This window comes from Chinchilla lanigera, unplaced genomic scaffold (assembly GCF_000276665.1).
Source record: "Chinchilla lanigera isolate Chin_1 unplaced genomic scaffold, ChiLan1.0 scaffold00002, whole genome shotgun sequence".
NCBI classification, from domain to species: Eukaryota; Metazoa; Chordata; class Mammalia; order Rodentia; family Chinchillidae; genus Chinchilla; species Chinchilla lanigera.
The window spans coordinates 11767245-11793555 of record NW_004955403.1 but is presented as its reverse complement, the minus strand read 5'-3'; the positions used below and the strand labels follow the sequence as shown (position 1 = coordinate 11793555).

General features: G+C 38.8%; 1 pseudogene; it reads left to right on the top strand.

The window, feature by feature from the left end:
- Positions 1–25638, top strand: part of LOC102028050 — an 89827-nt pseudogene extending 64189 nt beyond the window's left edge.
- Positions 25639–26311: the final 673 nt, after the last annotated feature.

Here is a 26311-nt window from a genome sequence, read left to right as displayed (position 1 = left end):
ATAAAAGAAGACCCTGAGCATACCAGGTTTTTCTACTAGCTTGACCTCCAAGACATTAATCCTATCTTAATACCATTATGTCCTCAGCCTGACACCTCTGCTCCTCCTTGTGTCACGTGTCACGTTCATTGCTGGCTGCTCTCCAGCCATACTCCTACCACCCTCTCCTCATCCTCGCCCCTTGTAGTTATCCAGCAATTTGATTCCATTTGTCAGTGCTGGGGGACACAATTCTGTCTCAACCCATGGCTGTTTGCAGGCTGGTCCATAGCTTCTAGTTATAGTTTTCTTTTTTACCATTTATGCCTTAAGACCTAAACTTTCCCGTATGGTTTCATGTCTATCTTTTTGTTTGAACTTTTTGGAATTCTTTGTACTAAAGTCCCCATTTTACCAAGGCAAAAGTAGTAGTTGTTTTTCTATGCTCCCACTGCTTTATGTAAATTTACTAGAAGATTCACTATAAGTATTTTTATTAATGTACATTGTATGTGTTATGTTATTATAAAATACAACAGTGCTGTGATTTTTCATATTTGTATCACTATCACTTTGGGCCTCTTAGCGTCTTTGTATTTCCGATGTCTAACACATTCTGGCACCTACGAAGTGAATTTCATAAAGTTCTGCTGAATAAATAAATCAATAGGAGCCCAAAACAGAAATATCATTAAGTAATTGTTATTTGAAATGTACTCTCTCCTCTGAAAAGACTCCATAATTATGCTGCGTGATCATCAGGCTACATCCAAATTAAACTTGAAGATGATTACTGTTGTTGTGCTGTTTACACACAATCAAAACCTTAGGGTTATTATCTTACTTCCGTTTTTTGTTTTGTTTTGTTTTGTTTTGTTTTTTTTCAGAACTGGAGAAACCAGTTGCACTTCACCAGGATCGTTTTGTGCAGTACTCCATGGCTGTGCATCATGTTCATACTCTCCCAACATGGAAAAGCGAGGCATGGAGGGGTGGACAAGAGAAAAGCTGGTTTAGCATAAGTTGATCTTGCCACAATCAAGCTCTCTCTTTGTGGCCTGGATAACAGAACCCTCAGCATTTTGCTCAGAATCCATTTATCAGACTGTAATTTTTAGTATTCATTTATTTATTTCAGTATCCTGAAAATCAAATCTGTTTATTTTGAAGTGCTTACCCCACTCCCAGTACCAAAGAGTGAACCCAGGGCCTTCACTTTGAGCAACATTCTTAGCTTTTTTTCTTTTTCTTTTCTTTTCTTCTCTTTTTCTTCTTGAGACAGACAATCACTAAGTAACTAAGACACACAGGCTGGGCATAAACTTGAAATCTTCACGCCTCCACCCCTCAAAGTAGGTGCTTATTTTAAAAATAAGTTGCTGATCACTGAATTTTTGTTGCTTCTTATTTTTTATCATTCCTCAAAAGTTTCCTACAGTAGTGTGAGCACATATTCAAAGTACTGTTTACATGTTAAAATAGGATTCAGCCAACCCAAGGAGAGAAATCTATTAAAGGGACTATTCTTTTATTTCTTCCCATCAATGTTTACATTCAATTCCTTCTTAATTATGTTTTCTTCACAATTTGAGACCAACCCCCTTTATTTGGTAAAATAGATGCAAAACATCGATTAATTAGTTGGGCTTTTTCCTAACATCTGTTGACACTATCTCAGTTACTCCGAAGAGCAACCTGCCCTTTCTTCATTCTCCTTCTTTCTCTTTCCTCAAGATAAGTGTTAGTATCATTTTAAAAGTAAGTATAGCACGTTTCTAAAAGTGCATGCATTATACACGTTAGTCACGCACACACACATTTATAGGTCCAAACCATTCTTTATATTTATTTTCTTCTCATCAGCATTTGAAAGTCTCCCCTCAGTACTGCATTGACACTGGCTTCTTCCATTGCAACCCCTATTTATTCCCCGCAGGACACTTTACGCATTCTGCATTTACTTTCAAAACTGCAGCCATCCTGAGCCACATCTCCATTTACATCTCAAACCTCAGTTTCATGCCCATCTCATTTTTCTGAAGTGTTTTTTGAAATTTTCGAAAACCTACTGTGTCTACTTGACTATGCTCAGCACCCCACAGACTTTTCTCTCCTGCTGCAGAGGATTTCCACATCATCAATCAAGTTTTTCTCTTATTTAGAATTAACCACAGAGTAGCAATTCCCCTTCATCTTTCTTGACCTTTTTGAGAGAAGATATTGGAGCAAAATGTGGTGAGAATTTGTCAGAGAATCTGCCTTTCCAAACCTGGATTTCTTGTAGCTGCACAGATGGCTGCGATGGGGTGTGCTATATTCAAAGTAACTCCGAGTTGATATTCAGCTTTCTTTCTTTTTTGGTGCTGGGAATCGAACTCAGGACCTCCTGCTTACCAGGCAGGCACTGTGTCACTGAGTTATATCCCCAGCTAAGTTTATTCAGGGTCTCTAGCTGATACTCTACCACATACTATTTTATGACTTCAAGAAAATCATTTAACATGTCTGGGGCTGGGGATTTAGCTCAGCGACAAGGCGCCTGCCTGGCAAGTGCAAGGTCGTGAGTTCGGTTCCTGGTACCGGAGAAAAACCAAAAAAAAAAAAAAACATTTAACATGTCTGATCCTATTTTCTTATCTGTAAAATTGAGTCAAAAATACTTCCCATTATCTTTATAAGGGTCAAATGAAATGATTATATTAATTTAATTAACATACAGTATGTAACAAAATGTTGATATAGCAAACTGAAATATTTTAGTGAGGTTATTTCTAATAGTATCCTTCTAATAACATTAATGAAGCATGATGTTATTTAGAAATACAAGATAATTTATGAAGCAGAATATAATTAAAAATAGAATAAAGGGAAAAAAGTGTCACTAGATAGATTTTGATTCCTTATGCAAAGTCAGTTAATAAAATCTAGAGTTGATAAGTAAATAATAGAATAAATATTGCTTAGAGATAAAGAGAACCTATCAAAAAATTAAAAATATAAATTACTAAAAATTGGTTATCTATGATAAACAAGATGGACCATGGGAAAGACTAGTATTGTTGTTTAGCTATTTGTTTATATATATATGTATATTTAATTTTTTAAAAGTCAGTTTCAGTGTTTTAAGGTTCTCCAACACTGCAGTCAATATCCATTTCTCAAAAGATAGCAAACAGAACAAAAAGAAAGGAAAGAAAAAGAAAACAAGAAAGAAAAGAAAAAAACTAAGACTCAAGATAGCTGAATCCTAACAGTATGAAAAGTGGGAGTTAGTGGCCATATTGCAAAAATCAGTCATAAAGGAAACAAAAATGTAGTTGCACAGACTATGATTGAATTGATTGAAAACAAAACAACAAGCAAAAAAACACTCTACCTGGTGTCCTTTGCAACATAACTTCTCAGCTGCTCTCATCAAGCCGTAGGGTCATTTCCCCAGCCTTTGAAGCATGCAGGAATCAGCGTGTGGTGGAATGTACAGTGCAGGCTACTGATAACCAACAACGCACCCATTGCCAGCCTATGCAACAAGAGCTCTTGTGTACCTCCACACTGCTGTGGAACCCAGCTATCCTGAGAGCATGCATAGAATACACTGCTGGGTGATGAGACACCATCAAGAAGGAAGCTGAGTCATCTCAGACAAAACCAAGCTAGATTAGCTAGCTATCAGCAAACCTACCTACTGACCACGTATGCCTGGGTGAGCACAACTGGCACTAAACAAAGCAGACCGGTCTACCATACAGGCATGAGCAAAACTTAAGTGCAGTGTTCATGTCCCTGCGCCTGCATTACAGTGGTGACAAATAGCTAACACAGAATCCTAATGCAGAAATTCTCCAGTTAAAATACACCCATGACAGATAGTCGGGACACTTTGCCAGCCCTTCTGTATTGATTTGCCTCAAGCTTTAGAGAGATGTAAATTGATGTTTCCCTTGTGCTATTGATGGGAGACCAGACATGGAAAGCAATGGAATTGAACATAAACGTCAACAGCAAAATTTTAGCCATGGCTGTGCCCCTACAAAGCAGGGCCCTTGCACAAATTATTTCTCTGAACCAGCTCTTCCCAAATCTGGATACAGAATAAAAGCAATGGGGACATTCTATGTTGTTGCCGCTATTGTTGGTAATACAAATTCCCAGTAGATCAACAATGGTACCTGAAAAACCTGTCAAAAGTTGGCTGTCTATAAAATTTGGGGTTTCAAAGCCTTGGTTTTCTCATTTATGCTATTTCATTGGGCCATTCTAGATCACGTTCTGTGTTATTAGACTTTTCTTTGATAAATTACTTGTAAGAATAAATTTGCTTAAGAAGTAAGTGGTAGGGGCTGGGGATTTAGCTCAGCGGCAAAGCGCCTGCCTGGCAAGCGCAAGGTCGTGAGTTCAGTTCCCAGTACCGGAGAAAAACAAAAAAAAAAAAAAAAAAAAAAAAGAAGTAAGTGGTTCATTGGCACATAAAAAGTAAGCACCTTACCTAACAGTGAATTTACCACCCACATATGAAAAGTTCTTTGTATTTTCTAAGTACAGTGATATTTACATGCATAATAAATGGGATGGCAAAATTCTAGGATCTCCATTTCTTGGTTGTATGTACACACTTTGAGTCACTTAGTCAAACTAACTTCTTTGCCATTGTAAAGGCACTTTGTTGACACAGGTAAGGTTCTCGATCAACAGACCTTCAAATAGGGAGAATATCTTCAGTGAGTCTAGCCAAACCAGGTGAGTTCTTAAAAGTAACAAACTTTCCCCTGCCTCCCCATCCAAAAAATTCAGACTATGAAAGACATTGGATGGAAGAGAGCTACTCCATGACTGGTTTTCTGTTCAGAAAGAGCTACGCAGAAAAGAATGTGGGTGGCTTCTAAGAGTGGAGATCAATCCCCAGTGACGTCCTTTCAGTCCCACATCCAGAAGGAGCTGAGTCCTGCCACATCCACCGACGCTTCAGATGAGAGCACTGCTAAACCAACGCCTTGATTTTAGCCTCGTAAGGCCAGGAACTGACAATGCAGCTGAACCATGGCCAGACTTAGGACCTACAGAGCTGTGAATAAATGGTAGGCTCTTTTCAAGCCATAAAGTTTGCTAGAATTTGTTGTACAGCATTACAAGCTAACACACTGATGGAGAGTTCTGTGTTTAAACTTCAGAATTCAGAGAGCATATGTTTCCTAGATTCAGTGCTATAACTGAATACATGGCTGTGTTCGTTATGTTTCTGTTGCTGTGATAAAATACCTGAGGTAAATAACTTAAAGGAAAAAAGGTTTATTTTGGCCCACTGTTTCAGAGCCTCTCATCATTTGGCCTCATCGCTCTGGGCCTCTGACAAAGCAGAACATCCTCACAGGAAGCACATGTTGGAGAAATTTCTTCACCTCATATTGGCTGATAAGCAAAAAGAGAGAAGGGACCAGGATCTCAAGGCTCCCTTCAAAAGTCACCCCTGATGACCTAATTTCCTTCCACTGAGTCCTGCCTCATGAAGATCCCAGCATGAATACAGTGTTTGTCTAGTGTCCAAAAGAATTTTTAAAAAAAGAAAAGAAATGTACTCAAACCTAACAATGACCCAAAGCCACAGCTTTTCTTAACGAGTTATCTCACCTTGCAGAATCCTATGAAAAAACAGCTCAGTATTATACCAAGTAATACATTCAGAGGTTAAAGTGTTCCCTGGAAGCAAAGATATAGCTGCAGTTTTCACTATAGTTGGTATTTTTTTCTTGCATTTTGAAGAATCTCTCTTCAAAATGAATCCTCTTCAACCTGTCATAAAAATGAGTTAGTTTTAACTATGTCTAACAAGCAACAACAAAGTACAGTATTCAGAAACCTCCCCTATGAGTTCTGGCACATTTCAAAATATTATTAGTATTTTACATGTTTAATTTTTAATACCACTGAAATATTCATCAACGCTACAATTTATTCTTTAGTACTACTGCTTCAGAGGTAATTCCAAATTAATATTCTGCCAGAAAGCAGTGCTCTGAGAGCTGAGAGAAAAGAGAGAAAGGAACCTATTCGGTTTGCCTTCTAAACTGCTCTGAATAATCTCTGTAAAATGCACTTACTCAGAGATCTACATTTAGAATGCCCGCGATTGTTTTTCTTTTAACAACTGCTTCAGGGCTGATTTTACTCAAATAAAGAGACCCCACCAGAAGAACGAGCCCAGGAAAGCAGCGGCGCCGGTCTTTTGCTTATAGCAGGTGTTGGCTGCCACCTCTCGGGCTGTCCGAGCACTGCGTGTTCAAAAAGAACAAACAGGTCAGCTCCTCTGCTGCGAACCACTAACATTTCTTCGCAAAAGAAGTAAGGAAAGCTGTAAACAGTTGAGCGGCAAATGAAATTTGCATGTATTTGATTATTTTACTAGAAATCTGGTTTATAAAACATGTATACATGTGGTGATAGAAACTGCAAGTCAAAAATATTAGGATACATTACGCTAATTTTAAACATTAGTTTTTTTTTTAAATATTTTACACACCTCCCCAGAGTGATTTTTCCATGTTCTCACTGGGTTCTGGCCACAGCCATAGTCACTTCTTTGCTTCACATATGAGTGACGAAGCCCAGGCTGATGCAAACCTGCTGCGGCCAATTGGTGACATAGATGCAAGAAATGGTTATGGCTGCTCAGTAAAATAAAGTTTATTTTTATCTTACGAACATTGAGTAATTGAAACTCATGGAAGGTTTAAAACTAGAGTACAGGTAAACTATCCTTATTTTGTGGAAGTTAATGATAAAAATCAAATCCTCTCATTTCTGTATTTGCTTACTATTTTAGAAATTAATGATTTTTCTAAAATCAAGGAGAAAGTGTTTAAGAAATATCTGTACAAGATTCAATGCAATTTCCATTCAACTACCGTTAGCATACCTCACAGATCTCGAGAAAACATGCCTTAAATTCATCTGGAACCAGAAGAGACCTAGAATAGCAAAAGCAATCCTGGGCAACAAGGATAAGTCAAGTGGAATCACAATCCCTGATCTGATATTATACTACAAAGCTACTGTCATAAAATCAACCTGGTACTGGCTAAAAAACAGGCCTGAGGATCAATGGAAGAGACTGGAAGAAACATCCACAACCAAAAACACACTCAGCCACCTCACCTTTGATAAAGGGGCCAAACAAACTCGCTGGAAGAACGATAGCCTCTTTAATAAATGGTGCTGGAAAAATTGGCTTGCCACCTGCCAAAGACTGAAAATAGACCCAAGTCTATCACCATGCACCAAACTCAAGTCAAAATGGGTCACAGATCTCCATGTTAAACCAGAAACATTAAATCTATTGGAAGAGAAAGTAGGTAAAAACCTTGAAGACATCGGGGTAGGCAGAGAGTTCATGAACAAAAACCAAACTGCACGTGAAACACTTGAAAGAATCAACAACTGGGATCCCATCCTACTGAAAAGTTTCTGCACATCTAAAGAAACCACCAGCAGAGTCAAAAGAAAACCCACAAACTTGGAAAAAATCTTAGCTGTCCCTCAGACAAGGGGCTTCTATCTAGAACATATAAAGAATTAAAAAATATCAGCCCTCCCAAATTCAAAGACCCAGTCCAAAAATGGGCAGCAGAGATGAATACACACTTCTCAGATAAGGAGATACAAATGGCAAATAAATACATGAGAAAATGTTCAACATCATTAGTCATTTGAGAAATGCAAATTAAGACAACACTGAGACTCCACCTTACCCAAGTAAGAATGGCTAGCATTAAGAAATCAACCAATAACAAATGCTGGCAAGGCTGTGGAGAAATAGGAACCCTTCTCCACTGCTGGTGGGAATGCAGACTGGTGAAACCACTGTGGAAATCAGGTTGGAGATTCCTCCGAAAACTAGGTCTAGAGGTGCCATTCAACCCAGCTATTCCCCTTCTGGGTATTTTCCCAGAAGGTCTAAAAACATCTTATCACTGAGATATATGTGCACCTATGTTCATAGCAGCACAATTTGTAAGTGCTAAATTGTGGAAGCAACCCAAATGTCCATCCACTGAGGATTGGATAAGAAAATTGTGGTACTTTTATATAATGGAATATTACTCAGCTATAAAGAAAGATAAACTCGAGGCCTTACAGGGAAATGGTCACAACTAGAGACCATACTCCTAAGTGAAATAAATCAGACCTGCATGTGCAAGCACTGCGTTGTATCACTAGTGTAAAACCTGAAAGAGTTCATTTAAACTAGGAGGTATGATAGACATTGTGAAATGATAGGAAAACACTCAAGGGTAAAGGGCATCTGGGACGTGGGAAAAGAGAAGGGAAAGAAGGAGAAATTTTGTATGTATGTATATACAGGATAGTTACATAGTTGTTCTACTGTCTTCTATTTCTTTGCTGAAAGAAGCTGTCAATGAGTCCTTGATTGATCAATATTGCATGTCTCTATCTGTTTTCGTGAGAAACCACTTTGAAGATATCAATATGTAATACAACAAGCATTGTTAATCTCCTGCCACTTTGTTTGTAACTCTGTATTGTCTGTACTGTTGTTTTGCTATTTTGTAAAAGGTTGTCTGTCTGTTAATGTTTTCTTCCTTTGATTTTTAAAATAAAAAAGAAATATCTGTACAGTATATATTTAGGCTATATAGTGTATGTAGTTTATTAAAGGGTACTTAAAATAAAAGGTTAGAAAGATTAAATCTACAGAATATTAAAACAAAAACAGTTTCTGTCTTGTTTAAAATGGAGTCCTACAATAATCTGCAAATAACCAAATGAAAATTCTTATATGATTCTGCTTGTTTTTAAAGTAATCATGGGTGTGAATAAACCCAGGCATCATATTCCCACTGGGGCCGGCTATCTGCACAAGAACAAACTTCTGCTGGAAATTAGCAGATAGTGATAATGTCATGCAATTTTGCAAAAGAACATTTTGTCACTTTTTAAAACTTTACACTTCTATTTTTAATGTGTTCTATTAAGCCATTTGAGAAGGCAAAAAAATCATTTAATTGCTTCCAAGCTTGTGAAAATTCCTTGGGTATTTGAAGTTATCTAACTTTAAAATAATTGTTGTCACATCGTCAAGTGTTGAGTATGCACATAATTTGTAATTATTTGCGCTCACCAAATACATCGCCTAGGAAAAAGTTACTGAAAAGTGAGGGATGGTGGGTCTGAAATACGAATCATTTTGAATTTGGACTTATTTAAGTAGTAAAATCCAAATCACTTGATTTCTTAACTATTCAGGCAAGAAGATCAACTGAAATCCCAAATACGTGGAAAGTAAAAATATGCAAACACAAAGAGAATCTTTTTACATTTTTCTTAAGTTCTGTCTCTCACTTCAACCTTGACTCCCGCTGTCAAAACAGTTGGTGCCGCTGGCTTAGAGCTGTCACCTGTTGTGACACCTAGTGGACACTATTGAAAAGACACACAACAGCAGCGTGTTTTCCAACAGCTCCAGCACTATCCAGGCAGCCCTGAAATGCAGGAATCTCAGTAAAGAGGCACTGTCCAAAGACTTAACATGACAACAATGCGTAATGCTCACCAATGATGTTTTCCTTTGATTACATAGACATGATAATACTCTGGTTATATTAGTTAAATAAAATATATTCATTTCATCTGTTTCTCTTTTACCTTTTCCTACGGGACTACTAAGACTTTTAAAGTTACCTCTGTAATTCATACTTGGGGCTTGCGTTGCATTTCTATACGATAATGCCGTGGTGGCATCTGAAACTTCATAGTATGAAAGTATAACAAAATTTCTCAGCTCAGTTGTGAACACAAGGGGAACACATGAAATTTAAGGTTAATATGTCATAGGCAGAATTTTTTATTTTAAAGAGAATAGTAAAAAAAAAAGAAGAAGAACAATAGCAAAATACCAACATCACAGACAAAAATAAAACAAAGCAAAAACACTAAAAATGATACAGGGTTTCAAAACAAAATGATAGGAATTAACAGTGGTTGCTATAGTACATATTGTTTTCTTCAACAATGTTGCTCAGATTACCAGTGACTACCAATGGTCCACACCCCCAATGTAACAGGACCTGTGACTATGATGGGGTATCATCATGCATTAGATGGTGTGACCACAGATCGTACGTCACCTCAAATGGATTAAGAAATGCCTACGAGAGGAATGCACATGTTATAATATATAATCTCACAGCCTTGTGAGACCCCAAACAGGGGACCCTGCTAAGCTGAGCTTGAGACTGAGCCACTGAGACCATGTGCACTTCATCAAATTGCTAAGTCTGTGATCCTTCATTTCACACAGCAATACAAAACCAATACACTGTGACCTTCAGCTTTTTTTTAACTTCACTTTTAGGTGTTGTGATTTTACTAATATGCACTGTTTTATTTTAACCTGCCATCAAGGATATAGTCATCCTAAGTGTCAAAATCAACAATGAAAACTGTGAAATTTATGATGGTGTATCACTCCCCATAACTTTACTATAGCATGTACTTTATCACCACATATATGACGGGAACAAAGAAATACAAGAAGTTATGTAAAGTCTAATATAAAGCTTTCAAGAGTTGTGCTATGTAAATCAAATAGAACTAAGAGCTGTTTTAAATTTAAAACAGTAATGCATCATATCTTGTCTTCTTATCAGTGCTGATTTGGATGCTTAAAATCAACAGAGTTTATGTATGTATGTTTGTACAAGTATACTTGTTTTGGTTTTGCGGTGCTGGGAAGTAAACCCAGGGCCTTGTACCTGCTAAGCACACACTGGACTGCTGAGCTATACTCCTGACCCAAAGACTTAGACTTCTAATGATAAAGAGAAGCAAAATAGGTACAGTAAAGGGAAACCCAGGCAAGTGGAAAGGTGAAACCAAACCCTGTAACCTCATATACTTATTTTGGGAACTTTTTTTTTTTTTTTTGGTAACAGGAATCAAACTCATGACCTCAGGCTTGCCAGGCAAGTGCTTATACCACTGAGCTACATCTCCGGCCCATTTGGGAACTTTAAATAGCACCTCCAGAGAAAAGATCTAGAAACTTATCAGGTATCACAAATATTTCACACTGCTCCCTTGAATTCCTGAAATTTGCACCACCAGTATGAACTCCAGGGTCTTCAAGCTGAAGATCAGCTGGAATAGTGGCGCTCAGTGAGCTGTGCCTTGTAGTTCTGCCAATAATGCTGAAAGCACAGGCTGCCCTCTAGCTCCTCCATGCAGCTTACTGTTCATGAAACTCGCTGTCTTAGTCACTTTCTTGTCACTGGGAAAAAATACCCAGCACCTACGGCTTAAAGGAGGAGAGCTTCCTTGGGCTTGCATTTTCAGCCCACAGGTGGCTGCTCCTGGGCAGAAAGAGCGTGGTGGGAGGGGCTGGTGGAGAACAGCTGCTCACACCACAGAGGGGAAGGAGCTGAGACCTAGAAGTACCTTTCGAGGCCACTCCCCTAGGGACCTGCTACTTCTGACCCAGGCCCCAGCTCCTAGCAGCACAGGTAGCTGTGAACTCATGGATGTAACTTAGCTATAAACCCTTTGATCCGTTAGTGCCCCTATAATTCAATTATCTCCCAAAGCCCCACCTCTGAGCACAGAGGCTTTAGGGGGATGGTCTAGATCCAAACCATAACACTCACCGTGATTGTCCCAAGCTCTGGAGCCTTTGCACACTCAGGTTTCCTTCTCTAGAATAAGTTTTTCTTTTGCAAAGTTTAATCTCTATGAACCTGTCCCATTTTTATCGTTGGCTTCTGGTACTGACGTTTCTCAGTGAAGGTTTCTTCTGTTCAGTGTTGCTGAGCAGAAGAACAAGTTCAGGGTGTAGCTCAGCAATTTTGTGGTGTGTTACCTGTGCAGATTTCACTGGAGTCAGTCAGAGAAGCTACAGCCTTGTCATACTCAAAAAGTTCTCAAATGCACAGGACTGGATATGCCTGTACATAATTATACAAAAACCTTCTACCTCTGTTTCTCCCTGACCCTCTCCTTTGGAATTCTTCGAGAGTTATTCCTAGGTTCCTCTGATTTGCACAATGTTAGAGTACGGGGAGTTGTCTGTACCTCCCTTGTTATATTTCTGAGTCTGCTGATATTAGTGTGTGTTTTTTTTTCACTATCCTTGGATCTTGTGATTTTTGAAGGAGGCCTCTTTTTCTTAAACACACACTTTCAAAATACTGTAGGACCTCCTTTTATGTTCTATTACATTTCTTGTCATCCTACAGCCAGAGTTGATCGTTCTTGGCAACAGAGTTTCAGAACACATTCAGACTCCTGCTGAAGAATGTAAGTGTGGCAGATAATTCTTCATATCTTACATCCATGTGAAACTAACAAGAGAGGTCACACCTTATTCAGGATTGTAGCCTTAATCTCTAGAAAGCAATAAACATAAAACAACAAAAATAAATAAAATATACTAACTCTGCCTAGTTAAACCTCACTGAGCTCATTCAAAGCCTTTAAAACAAACCTACTTTACATCCATGATGTCTTAGTTACTTTTCTCTTTGTTGAGACAAAATACCTGACACCCAAAGCTAAAGCTGGGAAAGGTTTATTAGCTTAGTTTGTAGAGGTTTAGGTTCATAATCGGCTGAGTACAAGGCAGGGTGGCATGGCAAAGGGGCAACAGTTCATGGCAGCAGAAGGCAGCAAAAGCAACAAGAGCGAGAGAGAGGACAAGTTTCTTTCTTTCCCTTGTGTTGTAGGCAAGCTCCCCGACCCCCATTCCACAGGGCAGGTGTAGCACTCACACTTTTAATCCCAGCATCAGACCACGAGTCAGTAACAAACTCTAGATTCAGCCACCTCTGGAAAAACCTGCCCCACATAACTACATGAGGCTTTGAGGAGACATCTACACACAAACCATAACAAATTGTAAACTTCCTTCCCTCTGCAATAAGCTGGTTGTTTAGTTAGCTGAGCTGTACCTACAGTGTGGTCCTGCTGTAAATACAGAGGTGGGGAAGGAGAGGGAGGAGAAGCAGTTTTCTGTCCCCTCCCCTCACAATCTTTTACACCTTCAGTGACTTACCCATGCCGTTATCTAAAGTTTCAGAGCCAGAACTTTGACAAGGATTTAAGGAGTTGCTAAAATACGACTTTCCTATAGGTGGATTTGACATTGAAAGATTATACAAGAGGAGGGGGAAGAAGAGGAGATAAAAAGACTATAGTCTCTAAGAAAAGAGGGAAACATGATTAAAGCCATGCTTTTATTTTCTACACAGGAGGTCATGAACGTCCTTGCAGTGATTTGGTCAGCTTCTCTTCCCACTACTGGTGATATTTATTTTGATAATTATAATGTAGAATGATTTTTAAGTGAGCATTGTATGACTCCTATATTTATGTGAGTTATTATCTCTGTATGAGCTTAGCTATTGTCTGAGCCTGTCTCAGCCAACTTTATTGGCAATTCCAGTCTATTTGCCAACAACTTAAGAAGCACTCATTTTAAACTAAAGTACGCCCCAATCCTTAGATGCAATCCTGCCTGAGGTTCATAAAGCCAAATCAATAGACTCATTTAAATCCAAGGTTAACTCTTATCTTGGAACCAGGCTCATTCCTATAGATTAAATTTTTATTTTTGCTTTATTATAAAGAACAAAAGGACCTTGGAACTATTGTAGGAAGAAAAGTGCCATAAATGCTCCAGTTGTACCCCTTTGTGATACAAATTAATTAATAGAATTTTTACTTCCAATTCCACTCCAACTATAAAAATAAATCTGCTTGTATATAAGAGATTTTTCCCAGTTGATGGAAGCTTTTTCAAATATCAACAACTATTAGTGTTTTGTCAAAACTACTGAGAAAACCAGAGAGGTGGGAATAAAGCAAATATATTGCACATAAAGAGTCACAAAAGACTTCTATGAAATCAGAGAAGAAAGCAAGCATGAGTGCTTATCTCTAAAAATTAACCTGTTTTAAGAAATTTTGATTCATAAAAATTGGTACTACAAAAGTACCCTATATTTTATTCTCTCTATTCATTCCTTGTAGAAATTTCAATGCCCTTTTTTTTATTTTTCTATAATGACAAAAACATACCTACAGATTATTTTAAGAATAAAAAGTTTACAAAGTAAACCTGGAATGTACCAGTAAAGAAAGAATTCTGGCTGAAGACTGCAACGTCACCTCTTGCCAGAGTTCCTCACCTGCTGGCCTGCCCTCTCAGTGTCAGACTTGCCAACCCCTAAAAACAAATAAGGCACTTTGAATTAGCTACCTCTGCTTCTCTGGAGAACCTCACCAATATGGCAGCCATATACTTGTGGTCTCCCACATCCATGTTTGGCTTTCACAGACTCATTCAACCAATCTAGGGTAGAATATATTACAAAAGGAAATTGTGCGTGTACTGAACATACCCAGACTTTTTTCTTGTCATTATTCTCTAAACAAGGATGTCCAGAGGCCATATGCAAATACTATGCCATTTTATATAAGGATTTAAGCACCACAGAGTTTGGTAACTGAGGGAAGATGCTAAAGCCAATCCTCTCTGACACTGAGAGTTGACTTACCACACCTGCCACTATGAATATGTGTACAACAAATGTCAAATTCCTTTATTTCTTTTAAAGTAAGCTATCAACTCTAAGCTCCCATCATAGGGACCAACGGGATATTCTACTGCGTTTCTCAGAGTTCACAGGTGTCCTCATCGTCTTTCTTTAACATTTTTTCCTCTAATCTCTTATAGGAGGCCTCTGGGCCCTTGAAGGAAGACATTTCTGCTCATTCTATGCCAAACCTGAGTGCAAGTTTCTGTCAGTGCTGGGAGCCACGTTGCCCTGGCAGTCTTTCCAAGACAACAGCATGGCAAATCCAGCCACACATATTCCCGGTGCCTGGGGGTGCTGCCAGGAAATAGGATGGGGATCACTACAGTGGGAGGGAGCTCGGGAATTGGTGATTGAACCCAGGAAGCATTTTAATTTGAATTTTATTTTGAGACAAGTTCTCTCTGAATTGCCCAGGCTGACCACCAATCTTCAGTCCTCTTGCATCAGCCTCACAGCTAGCTAGGACTACAAGTGTGTGCCGTGGTGCCTGGCTGACCATCATTTTTCTTGAGATTCATAAACATCTAGTCTCAGCCTTGGAGAATTTATTTTTTATCATTTACTCCCTTCAAAGGAATTCAGCTTCCCTTTACCCTAAATATTCTTCAGAAGCTTGGCTTGTCCCCCTAAAATGAAAGCCAAAGTCAAGCTAGTTGCAAGCAACATCTACTTTCCTACAAATTCCTCCAGAGATGAGAAAGAACGAAGGCTAAACTTTCTGCTAGTATTAGGGAAGAGATAAAAATACAGTCAGAGGAGAACTCAAAGTACTGTGTCAAAAATCACCATATTCGTGATGTGTTAATAAACGTTAACCTACCAGCGCTCTACTGGGCAGGAGTGGGAGAAAGAACTGAACTTTGTAGGACTTGCCTTCCTGTTGCAGTTTCTCCCCTGGTGGTTGACTTCAATCTCTCCCATCAGAAGACAGGTGGTGACATCAGTGAACATACAGTCAGAAACACATGTGCAGCAGCAGCACATGATCATGTACTGTTTCTCCCATACATATACAGTAAACATAACCCCAAGGACATAGATAAAGCTGTACACTTATTACTTTGTTTATAATACAAATTATTTCATTCTAAGCTTGAATAATTTAGTTTTCAATAATGGCTGTATTTAACAACAGGCTCACAAAATGCCTGAAAATTTATCAATGCATTTTTATGAACCAATGTTGGCTACAAGATATGTCAAAGTTAAATAGCTGCTGTAGTACATCACTAACCCTACCACACAGGCCTGGCTCTAACGGGAACATTTTGTCATGGCTTGTATGTTGGTGTCTACAAAATTTATGTTGGAACTTAAATCTCCGATATAGCATTAAATGTTAGCGCTTTTTAGAAGTGATTAAGTCATGAGGGAATCCCCCTTCATGAATGGGATCACTGCCTTTACAGAGGAGGCTTCAGAGATCAGCCCAGAGCGTTCCTCTCTTGCATGATGTGTGCACACAGCATTTGACCCTTTTCTCCTGCCGTATGAGGACAACCACAAGGCGCCATCTTGAAACACAAGAGTGAGCCCTTGCCAGAGACTGAATGTTCTGGGTTGACCTTGAATTTCCCAGCCTCTAGCACTATAAGAAATAAAGCTCTATTATTTGTAAATTACCCAGGCTGTGGTATTTTGGTATAGCAGTAGAAATGGGCTAAGACACCGTGTAATAGAATTTGACTGAGACTCTGCCAACAAAGTCAACAACCCCAAATGCGTGTTGAGTATTTTTGTTGTTTTGGTTTGTTGTTTCACCTCTCTGAAGCAAACAAAAACCTGTCCTGTGGAACTGAGGAATCCCAAGTCCCCTGTCAGATCTCGCCTTGCAGCTACCATCTACAGCAGCCACTCTCAGGTCTGGTCTCATGATCACTTTGCACTTTCAAAAGTATTGGGAAGCCAAAGAGTTTTTATTTATGATGTTTACACTCTCAACATTTACTACATTATAAATATATTGCTTCTTTTGACATTTATTTGTTTACTTCATAGTAACACTAACAAACTATTGCATATTAACATGAATACCATATTTTGTAAAATATTTGAAAATATTTTTAGAACAAAAACATCAATGAAAGGAGTAGCACTGCACTACATTTGTTTCAAATCTTTTTTTTTCTTGGTACCAAGAACTGAACTCAGGACCTTGCACTTGCCAGCCAGGTGCTACACAAATAGCTTGTGCTACTGAGCTATTTCCCCAGCTGTTGCAAATCCCTTTAATGTCTGTCATCATAAATAAATTGTATGATAATCATATCTGTTTCTACATTCAGACTATGTTCTGCTTAGCCTGGAATGGTGGTACATGCCTGTATTCCCAGCTACTAAGGGAGGCTGAGGCAGGAGGATTACTTGAGCCCATGAGTTCTCAGATACCCTGCCTCAAAAAAAGTTCTTTTGTAAGATGTTATTTTCATTGAACATACTGTTAGAAAATGTTAGAAAAGTATATTTTAAAATCTTGTCAGATAATTGCAAAAGGTAGTGTTTGACAATAAATCAAAACTCAACAAGTTGTAGATTTTAAAGATCAATTGTAATGGATGGTCTGAGATTGTATCAGTAAATTTTCATACTGTTACATTAAAATCCACTGACCCACTTTTCACTTTGAACAGGTCTTTGATCTCACAGAATTTTATAACCTCATGCATCTCTCTTTTAAAAAGTACCATCTCAATGAGTCACACAGATCTTCCAAATGCTTATTATAAAATAATTTTAAAATCACATTTATTAATATCACCACTTGGTCTATGGAAAAGCTTTGAGTCTTCATGCAGCTGTAAAATTCATGGCAACAAATACAAGTTTTCCAGACTTGTAAATTTTGTTTGAAAGATTGCATTTCATCATTGGCAATGAATAATGTCAGCAGTTTTCCATGACATGATAATCTCACTTAGCTCTTTTTCAAGAAAATGTTTGCCAGACACCCAAGTCTGAATAACCATAGTTCATGTGTCATAATTTCAAAGAAGAATTTTGTTCCACAAGGAAAGCAACTAATTCAGCTCCCACTTCAAACACTTACTCAAATGCTCTTCCTTGAGAAAACATTGTCTTTGAGTATGCAGCAAAAGAGCTTTATAAATACTTCCCACCTTAAATGGATGCAACTAGAGATCATACTCATAAATGAAATAAATGGGACCCAGATAGGTAAACACCACATTGTCTCCTTGGTGTAGGAACCTGAAAGACTATGTAAAACTCAAAATGTACAATAGATGATAGGAAAGGGAAAGAAATTGCTCAAAGGAAGGAACAACTGGGATGAGGGAAAGAAGAAAAAAGAAGGAACGCAAAATATAAACATATATATATGAATAGCTGTGATAAATGTATTGCTGATGTCTGATGGTGTATTGAAATGAAGAGTTAATGATTACAATTTTTTATGTTCTGAACTATTATGCATGCTTGTGTCTGGTGGTCTGAGCAATGGATTTGAAGGTAACAATATGCAGTGGAATGACAATGGTGAACTCCTACCATCTTGTCTAGTGAAACTCTGTATTATCTCTACTGTTTTATCAAAGAATTATTTTCTTATTCCCCATAATGGTTTGAGACATATTTCATTCTTACATCTGGTAATCTGAGCAATGTAGTTGAGGATAGCGATATGTAATGTAACAACCACTGTTGATTCGTATTGTCTTGAGACTCTGTATCACTTTGAATGCTCTTGCTTTGATTTGTTCATGTTTGTGATATTGGTATGCTGCTACTGTGCTATTTCTTTGTTTATTTGTTTCTCATTTATTACTCTCTTTAAAATAAAAAAAAAAACCTCCCACCTTGTCATACACAGTGTTGAAAAGATCCCCTATTTGGGGAAATAGGATAGAGATGATGAAACAAATTTCTCCAATTCAAGATTGATTGCAATAATAGAAACAAATGAATCAAATAGAATCAGTGGAAAAGAATAAAAGTAATGCTAACAGTAATACTAGATTTACTGAATTTTTGCTATGTATTAAGCATTTTAAGACTTGTAATATGGTGTTCTAGTTTTAAAACTAAGAGATAGATTGACAGAAACAGAGACATAAAAAGAGAAAAAATTCTAATAAATAATTAGTAAATTTCTATCTCACACCTTGCTGGCCAATGTCCCTTCTATCTCTCCTATTTTCACTGCAGTATCTGGAGTCCCATGTTATATAGAATGGCAGACACAAGGCAAAGGATTATACTAAAACTGTACCATTTGTAATCTAGATTAATGTATAGAAACAAAAAATGCATTCTTCTATAATAGAAGAAAATGTAAGGCAGGCTACATACTAGCCTGTGAACTTATAGAATGTAGGGTAGGCACTTTCTAAGATGCCCCCCAATAATCCAGGATCCCGGCCTCCGTATCTTTGCCCTGTGTATTCCTCCTCTCTTCAGGAGGAACTGGATGTAGTGGCTTGTTTTTAAACAAATAGACTATGACAAAAATGGCAGGTTGTCACTTCCAAGATTATGCTAGAAAAAGACCCTAGTGTCCAACTTGCCTGCCCTCTCCTTCCCTCTCACTTGCTCTAGGCGACAGAATACAGCCACCAAGTTGTAACTTTCCAATGGTGAGACCCATCCCAAAATCAGCCAAGGCAGGTCTCCACCCTAGAGCCTGTGAGAAAATCGAACACTTAGTCCAGCAGCCCATGGGGACCTGAACCCTATCAACAGTCTCTTAGGTGCATACAGGAGTTGATCTTCCCCTATTGGGCCTTCAGGTAAGTTCACGGCCCTGGCCACCCCTTGAATGCAGCCACACATCCCACCTAGCCAACCCCAGATTTCCGAGAGGAAGAAAGGATGAGATGATAGGTGCAAAGCAACAGATCTGATGAGAACATGGGGCTCCTAAACCTGGAGGAAATCAGTCTGATGAGGAAGATAAATAGGTCAATAGAGAGTCTATAATATCTAATCAAGAGAAAAGAAAAATTATGTAGGACTATTAAAAAAGCTAACTGTATCTGATGGAGCTTCATTGAGTAACTGCCATTGGAGCTAGATAGTAAAGTTTGAGCGCATAAGCATCTGGCCAGTGGTGCTGATTCTGTTGGAGATGCTCCAGAGGGGTGTGCCCACAGTCACGTGACCGCTTTATGTGTAGTTATCAGAAAAAGGAGCCACGAGACAGCATAGGGGATCTTCAGGGGAGAAAACAGCATATGAAGAAACCAAAGCCTGAACTTTCATGTAGATAAAATAAGGAAAGACAGTGTTTAACAGATATGATGAAAAATATAGGGGCATGAAGTGTTTGTCTGAGATAACTTTGGGGAAAAGGAGCAGATGACTATATTAGAAAAAGCTTGTGTTGATTACTATATTGGAAAAAGCCTGCCAGAGATAACGTTTAAATCAGGAAATTTTAAATCATGTAATAAAAATGCGTGGCCATACAATTAAAAAGGAAAAGTATTCCTTAATATCCTTGGTAAAATAGTGAAGTTTCTACATAGTAAAAGTGACTACTTTTTTCAGTATTTAGTATCGGCAATCAGAAAAAACTGACTACAGAATTAACATATAATTTAAAGTAAGATTTTTTTATAATAAACTTTATGAACAGAGATATATATAATTTCTAAATTTATTTGAAACTACAGAGTGAAAATGTGAACAGTTATAATTTGGTCACAGTTTTTAAAAAGCAATTTCACTAAGGTAAATAAAAGCATAGTACCACGAAGAAAGTCGATAAATACTGGTTGAAGTGAAACCAAACCTGAGGAAGATCGAGGATACTGAATGACTTAAATGCCTAGAATTTAAAGTAAAAAAAGGGTCATGGCTTTTCTGCATAATAGGTGACCCTCGACAATAGATACAAACTTCACTTTTCTTCTTTGAAACATAGAAATTATCATAGCTGTACCTTCAAAACTACATATATTGTAAGTTTCTATTGTCAGACATGCGGAAATGCCTAGAAACATTTAAATGACTGCATAATTCTTTCAGCTCTCCAAGAAGGGCTATCACAATACAATCACTACATCTATTTTTTCCGATTATAATTTTAAAACTTACTTTCTATTTAAATAACAAAATAAAAAATATGTGTTGGTTTTCAGCCTTGACATATGGAGTGAAACATGAGTTTTACATTGCATTGGCACATAAGTGTTAGAAAAACTTCTGTGATTTTTTTAATCTAAAATGTATTCCATCTGGAAAGTCTGTTGCATTTCCCTTGGAAATTAACAACTTGATCAAAGCGGCAAAATAAGGTTTGCAGCCTTTACATTACCATTTTTTACACGATGGCTTTTCACATCTGCGTGTGCTAACGTGCCTCACGGTGGGATCATGAGACCATTTGCTGAAGGATCCCATTTGCTGGTGTATTTTAGTCTTGGTTATGCTTGACATTTGAGTTAATATATCACAATTCTCCCCCCAATTTATGTGCAAATTTATTATAATTGATTAAAAGAAAAACTTGCATAGAAGTTGAGTAATAACCTACTTCAGAAGCCATTAATCTTCTGTAATAAACAGGAGTCAGAAAGTTGCACAAATAGGATCTCACACTCCTAATGCACTTGGCAGTGAATCAACATGCATTTTCTTCACCCTCATCTGTAGGCTTCAAAGAAGCAATGGAAATAGTCTTCCTTTAACAGAAATGGGCATGTTTCTTAAAAAAGAAAACTCTTTTCCCCCAAGAACATATAGGAAAGAACATCATCAAATACATTAAAAACACCAGTTAACATGATTTTCTCTGGCAGTACTCAGAGGCTCCTCCTCTCGAAGATTATCTATTAATTTACGGACATATTTGATACCATCACAGATGTTTACATTTCATTTCCTGAAAGTTGTTTTAATTATGAGTCTTTCAGGGCCCTCTTATCATCTCACTGCATTCACTCTCCTGGAGTGATCTCAACTGCTCCCATGATTTCCAGCCCCACCTACATTGCAGATGGTTTTTTTGTTTTTTTTTTTTTTTTTCTGGTAACTGAAATTGAACTCACGACCTTGTGCTTGCCAGGCAGGTGCTGTGCCGCTGAGCTAAATCCCCATCCCCTACACTGCAGATGAATCTAAAATTATTTCCAGCCCTGACCTTTCTCTCCAAACTCGTGTTTGTATTTTCAACCATCTCCTACATCTCCACCTAGAAAGTTAACTTAGCACGTCCAAAATTAAATTGTCTTCCTCTCCCGCCTTGTTCTCAGTTTGTCTCTTTAATCCTGTTACCAAATACAAAATCATTCTTAATTCTGCCTTTCCTTGTCACCCCTCATATTCTCTGATATAGATTTATCCCTGCTATTTATACTTCCTAAAAATTCTCCATTTATCTCCCTCTCTCCCTCATCACTGCCTTATAAGGTTGTTGTCATTCCTCTCCAAATCCACTGCATAGCATAATAATTGATTTATCTGTGTCTCATCTCTCCCCATTCTAATTTACCTTTTGTAAGATTTACCTTTGCAAAAACATAGTTCTGAGATCCTGTGTCTCTATAAAAATGTTGATAGCTCCATAATAATCTTAGTATAAAACCCACACCCTTTAAAATTATATATAATACCCTTTAAAATCTGACTCTTTTCAAGTTCCTGAGTGAGAAGTCATTTTCCTGCTGTGAGTCCACATCTTGCATACATCGATGTTGTCTTTGCCACCTGTATGCTATGAATGTTTTTAAGACTGCTTCAACTTCAAATATATTACCTTCAAGTTTTATCTTCAAGTTCTCATAAGAACATGAATAAAATTGTCAGATTATGTTTACTGCTTTTCAAAGCTGAGAATTTTATTCCTGTTGACACTGTTGATCCCTCTAGGAATCCCAAAATAAGCTGTTAAATGAAGAGATCCACAAGGGATGATCAAAAAATATGGTGAATTTTTTTTTTAAATTTTGTAATTTATCACAGTAAATTATATTTCCCCCACACACTTTGAACACATTTATCCCATCATTCTTGCCACTTTCTGAAGTAGATCTGGAAGTGCTTTTCATGCGTGTCTTTATAAAGTACAATCAAAAATATGATGAATGCTGTTGCCAAGTTCTGTCCAGTGGAAATGCAGGCTCATAAAAACATCACAGTGTGTACTCGTGCACCTGATCCATGGGATTTGGCACATGAGACTTACAGTTCCCAAAACTGAAATGTCCATGAAAGGTAAATGTTTTGAAGAGATTCAGGATACTAAGGCATCCACACCAGCACAACCAAACATACTAATAAAAGACTTCCAGAACTGCTTCAGAAAGTGGAAAAAATGAGATAGATGTGTTCAAAGTAAAAGGGACTCTTTGAGGGGGATTAAAGGCAATATGTCTGTTATTTTTAAAAAAAAATAAAATGTTTTATTTAAATACATCTTATTTTTGATCATCCCTTGTACTTGTACAACACAGAATTTTAAAATTTTTTCTGATACAGTATTTTGTTGTCCACCAGCATCGTTAAAAAGAGCAAAGTGCCTTTCAAACCAAGAGCACAAGTAAATATTTTACCAACACTATACCTTTTCCTTATTGCCCACTCTTTATTTCCAACAACTCACAAAACACTATCGCAAATCTGTATTTCATAAAAGCAGTTGTGGTGTCATTAGGAAAACAGGAAAAAGCCTACGAGTGTGTCTAAAGACCTGCTTGGAGACCTTTATCCTCAGAAGTGTTATCTATTAATTTCATCCTATGTTGAAATCTTGGCATTTAGCGATGACTACACATTTCCATTATTTCTGGAAAATTCTCCAGATGGAGCTAAGTGCTCATAACATCATGGCCCAGAAGTTTTATTAATTTATTGTCAGTAGATAAGAAAAATGCCAAAACTAAATATACTCTTATGAAGCTAACAGGGAAAGAATTCTCAACTCTTACCTTAGTTCTCAACCACTATTCATTTTCAAACGTATTTACTGAACTCCTCTAAGACAGAGGTTGTATTTTGTTACTACTAACATAGTGGTAATCAAGACAATTATAAACCAGCTAAGAAATAAACAAAAACACAACTATGAAAGGTTTCTAAAGAAATCACAAGGGCGATGAGATCAGGATGAACTGGGCTGGAGAGGGGAGGATCTTTGGATACAGTGGAGATGGGCAGCCATGTGCAGGAGCTGGACTTTGAGCTGAGACCTGTAACATGAAAATGAGCAAGCGCTGTGGAGATCCAGAGGAAAAATAGAGCCCAAAGTCCAGCAAGGGAGCCAAGCCCTAAATACAATACCCTAATCACAGTAATAGGATACCTCAAAATTGCAGGTTTATCACGAGCTGGTAGTATCCATATATACATTAAGTATAAGTCAATATAATTTGAAATATCCGCTTGTTGCAGATATCAGTGCCTGAAACTAAATGCTCAGTATGACTTACCCCAGTTCTGAGTGAGTAGCCGCATTTTTAAAGGTAAGAGGAAAACGTTCAGATTCTGTCAACGCCATCCTACCACAAAGGTTCTTCTCCCTGGGTGCTCTCACCAGAGTCATCTTTTTCACCTTCCTCCCTGAACTGCTCCTTACTTGTCTTTTAAACATCGCTCCTCACTTCATTCACTCTTTCCCTCCTTCCCTCTTTGCTCTGTTTAATTGCCCTCACAGTAATCTACTCCCATGAACAACCATATGCTCCAAACTTTCTCTTGAGTTTTAAAGTCAACAGTCCTTATGTTCATAGGCCCCCAAAATTCAAGAGAAACACAACTGGTGATATTCTTCCCTCTCTCACCCACCTACACCATGCACCACCTGCAAAACCTCCCAGCACCCTCGTTGGTCAACATGTCCATGCTGGACATATGCTGGCCCTGACTCCCTCGGCTCCCACATGCAGCCACCCAAGGTCCTGGTTTTACATTCTTAATATTTACTGACATAAACTGGCTTAGAAATTAATGAGTCAATACTGAATTCTTGTCTTCCTTACACTAGGACCTGAGTCATATAGTAGCACCAAATTCAATTAATGATGTAGTTATGTGTGCCAGGCACTCTAAGGAGAGATTTGTATTCATTACATCATCTCACCCTCCAGGGTCCTTATGAGCTGGGAACACTATAAGTATTTTTGTTTTAGACATAAGGCAACTAAAGCTTAATGTTCAGCAATTTGCCTAAAGTCAACTACATAAGAACAAGGGAAAAAATTGACACACATATTTATGACTCTAAAATAATCTTTTAAACCCTCTATCACAGGGAAAAAAATAAGCATCTGTCTGAATAGTATTTGCCAGGAACACTCTTGCCATTCTAAAGGTTTTGCTATTCAGGGATAAATGCCACTAATCCAGCTACACAATTGACATGGTATTCAACCCATCAACACAGTGATTCTGAGGTGTGTTCAAGCGCAACATTTGGAAGTTATAGTGTCACCTGGGGAATAAAAATATATCGACACAGTGTGGCTCAGACACCACGGTGCTCCCACAGATGCCAGAGAGGAAGGGGCTGTCCCTACCTGTCAGGCTGCTGGCCCTGATGGCCATGGCAGCTGTAGCACAGAGACTGGGGAAAGAGGAGAGGGGCAGAAGTCAGGATCCAAGAAGCAGAAACAGCATCAGTGGATTCAAAAGGAGAGACACCAGTGACACAATTCCACAGACCGCCTTGAGCTGCGGCGCTGAGAGCCGCAGCGGGGACATATCCTGCATGGACTCTGGCGGCAAGGCAAGGCTCTGGCCACCTGTGCAGATGGTCCCGTCTCCCCCACCTGGAGCACCATGGACTTCCTGCAGCAGGAGCACCACCGCAGGGTAGCCAACCTGAAGCTGGAACGCGCCACCTCACGTGTCTCAGCCCTGACTGCAGAGCCTTCGCTGTCTGGCTGCCCTACAGGGTCATACTCCATGTCTTCAAGATGACCAAGCAGAAGACGGAGGCTTCACCTTCACAGTCGCCCCAGAGGACTCCCCTAAAAAGCGCAAGGCGCCTGTCATCCACAGCGGCATTTCTGACACAGGGAAGTTCATCCTGACAACTCCCGGGGACATGACTGTTGTCATAGCGAATCTGAAAGATAGCCTCAGACTAGCAGGTGAGTAACACTTATGCTGCCATGTCCCCTTGAGCAAGCTTGTGGCTTCAGGGGGTTTCATCCCAGAGGTGAAGGTCTGGGAAGTCTACTTTGGGAAGAGGACGGACTTCCAGAAGCTTGTGTGAGCCTCTGAACCGAAGGGCCACTCTGCACCTGTCCACACCCTCACCTTCTCCAGGGACTGCCAGACGCTGACATCTGTGTCCAAGGACAGCATGTGGGAACTGTGGGACACTGACGTGGAAGGCAAGAAGCAGCAGGACCCCTATGGACTGAGGACATGCCACTTCCAAGAGGCGAGCACCACGCAGTGCCACCTGCCACTCTCCCAATACCCGTATCTTGGCCCTGACCAGTGGCACCACCAATCGTCTCTACAACACCCAGCACAGTGGCAGAGAAAGGAGGCTTGAGCGGGCCCACAGGGACAGAGAGCGCATCACTGACTTGGCCTTCAATGTCACTGTTGGCTTTCTGGACTTCTGTGGGGACCAGATAGTGTTGCTGCTCCACAACACCCCAGGCACCATCAAAGATGGTGGAGAGACACACGTCTATACAATAGCTTTTGCTCATAACTAACAATAGGCTAACAGTGTACTGGGGGTTTGCAGATGTTGTTTTTTGTCTTTTTGAGACAAGGTCTTGCTATGCAAGGTTTTATGGACAATAAGAGTAAGA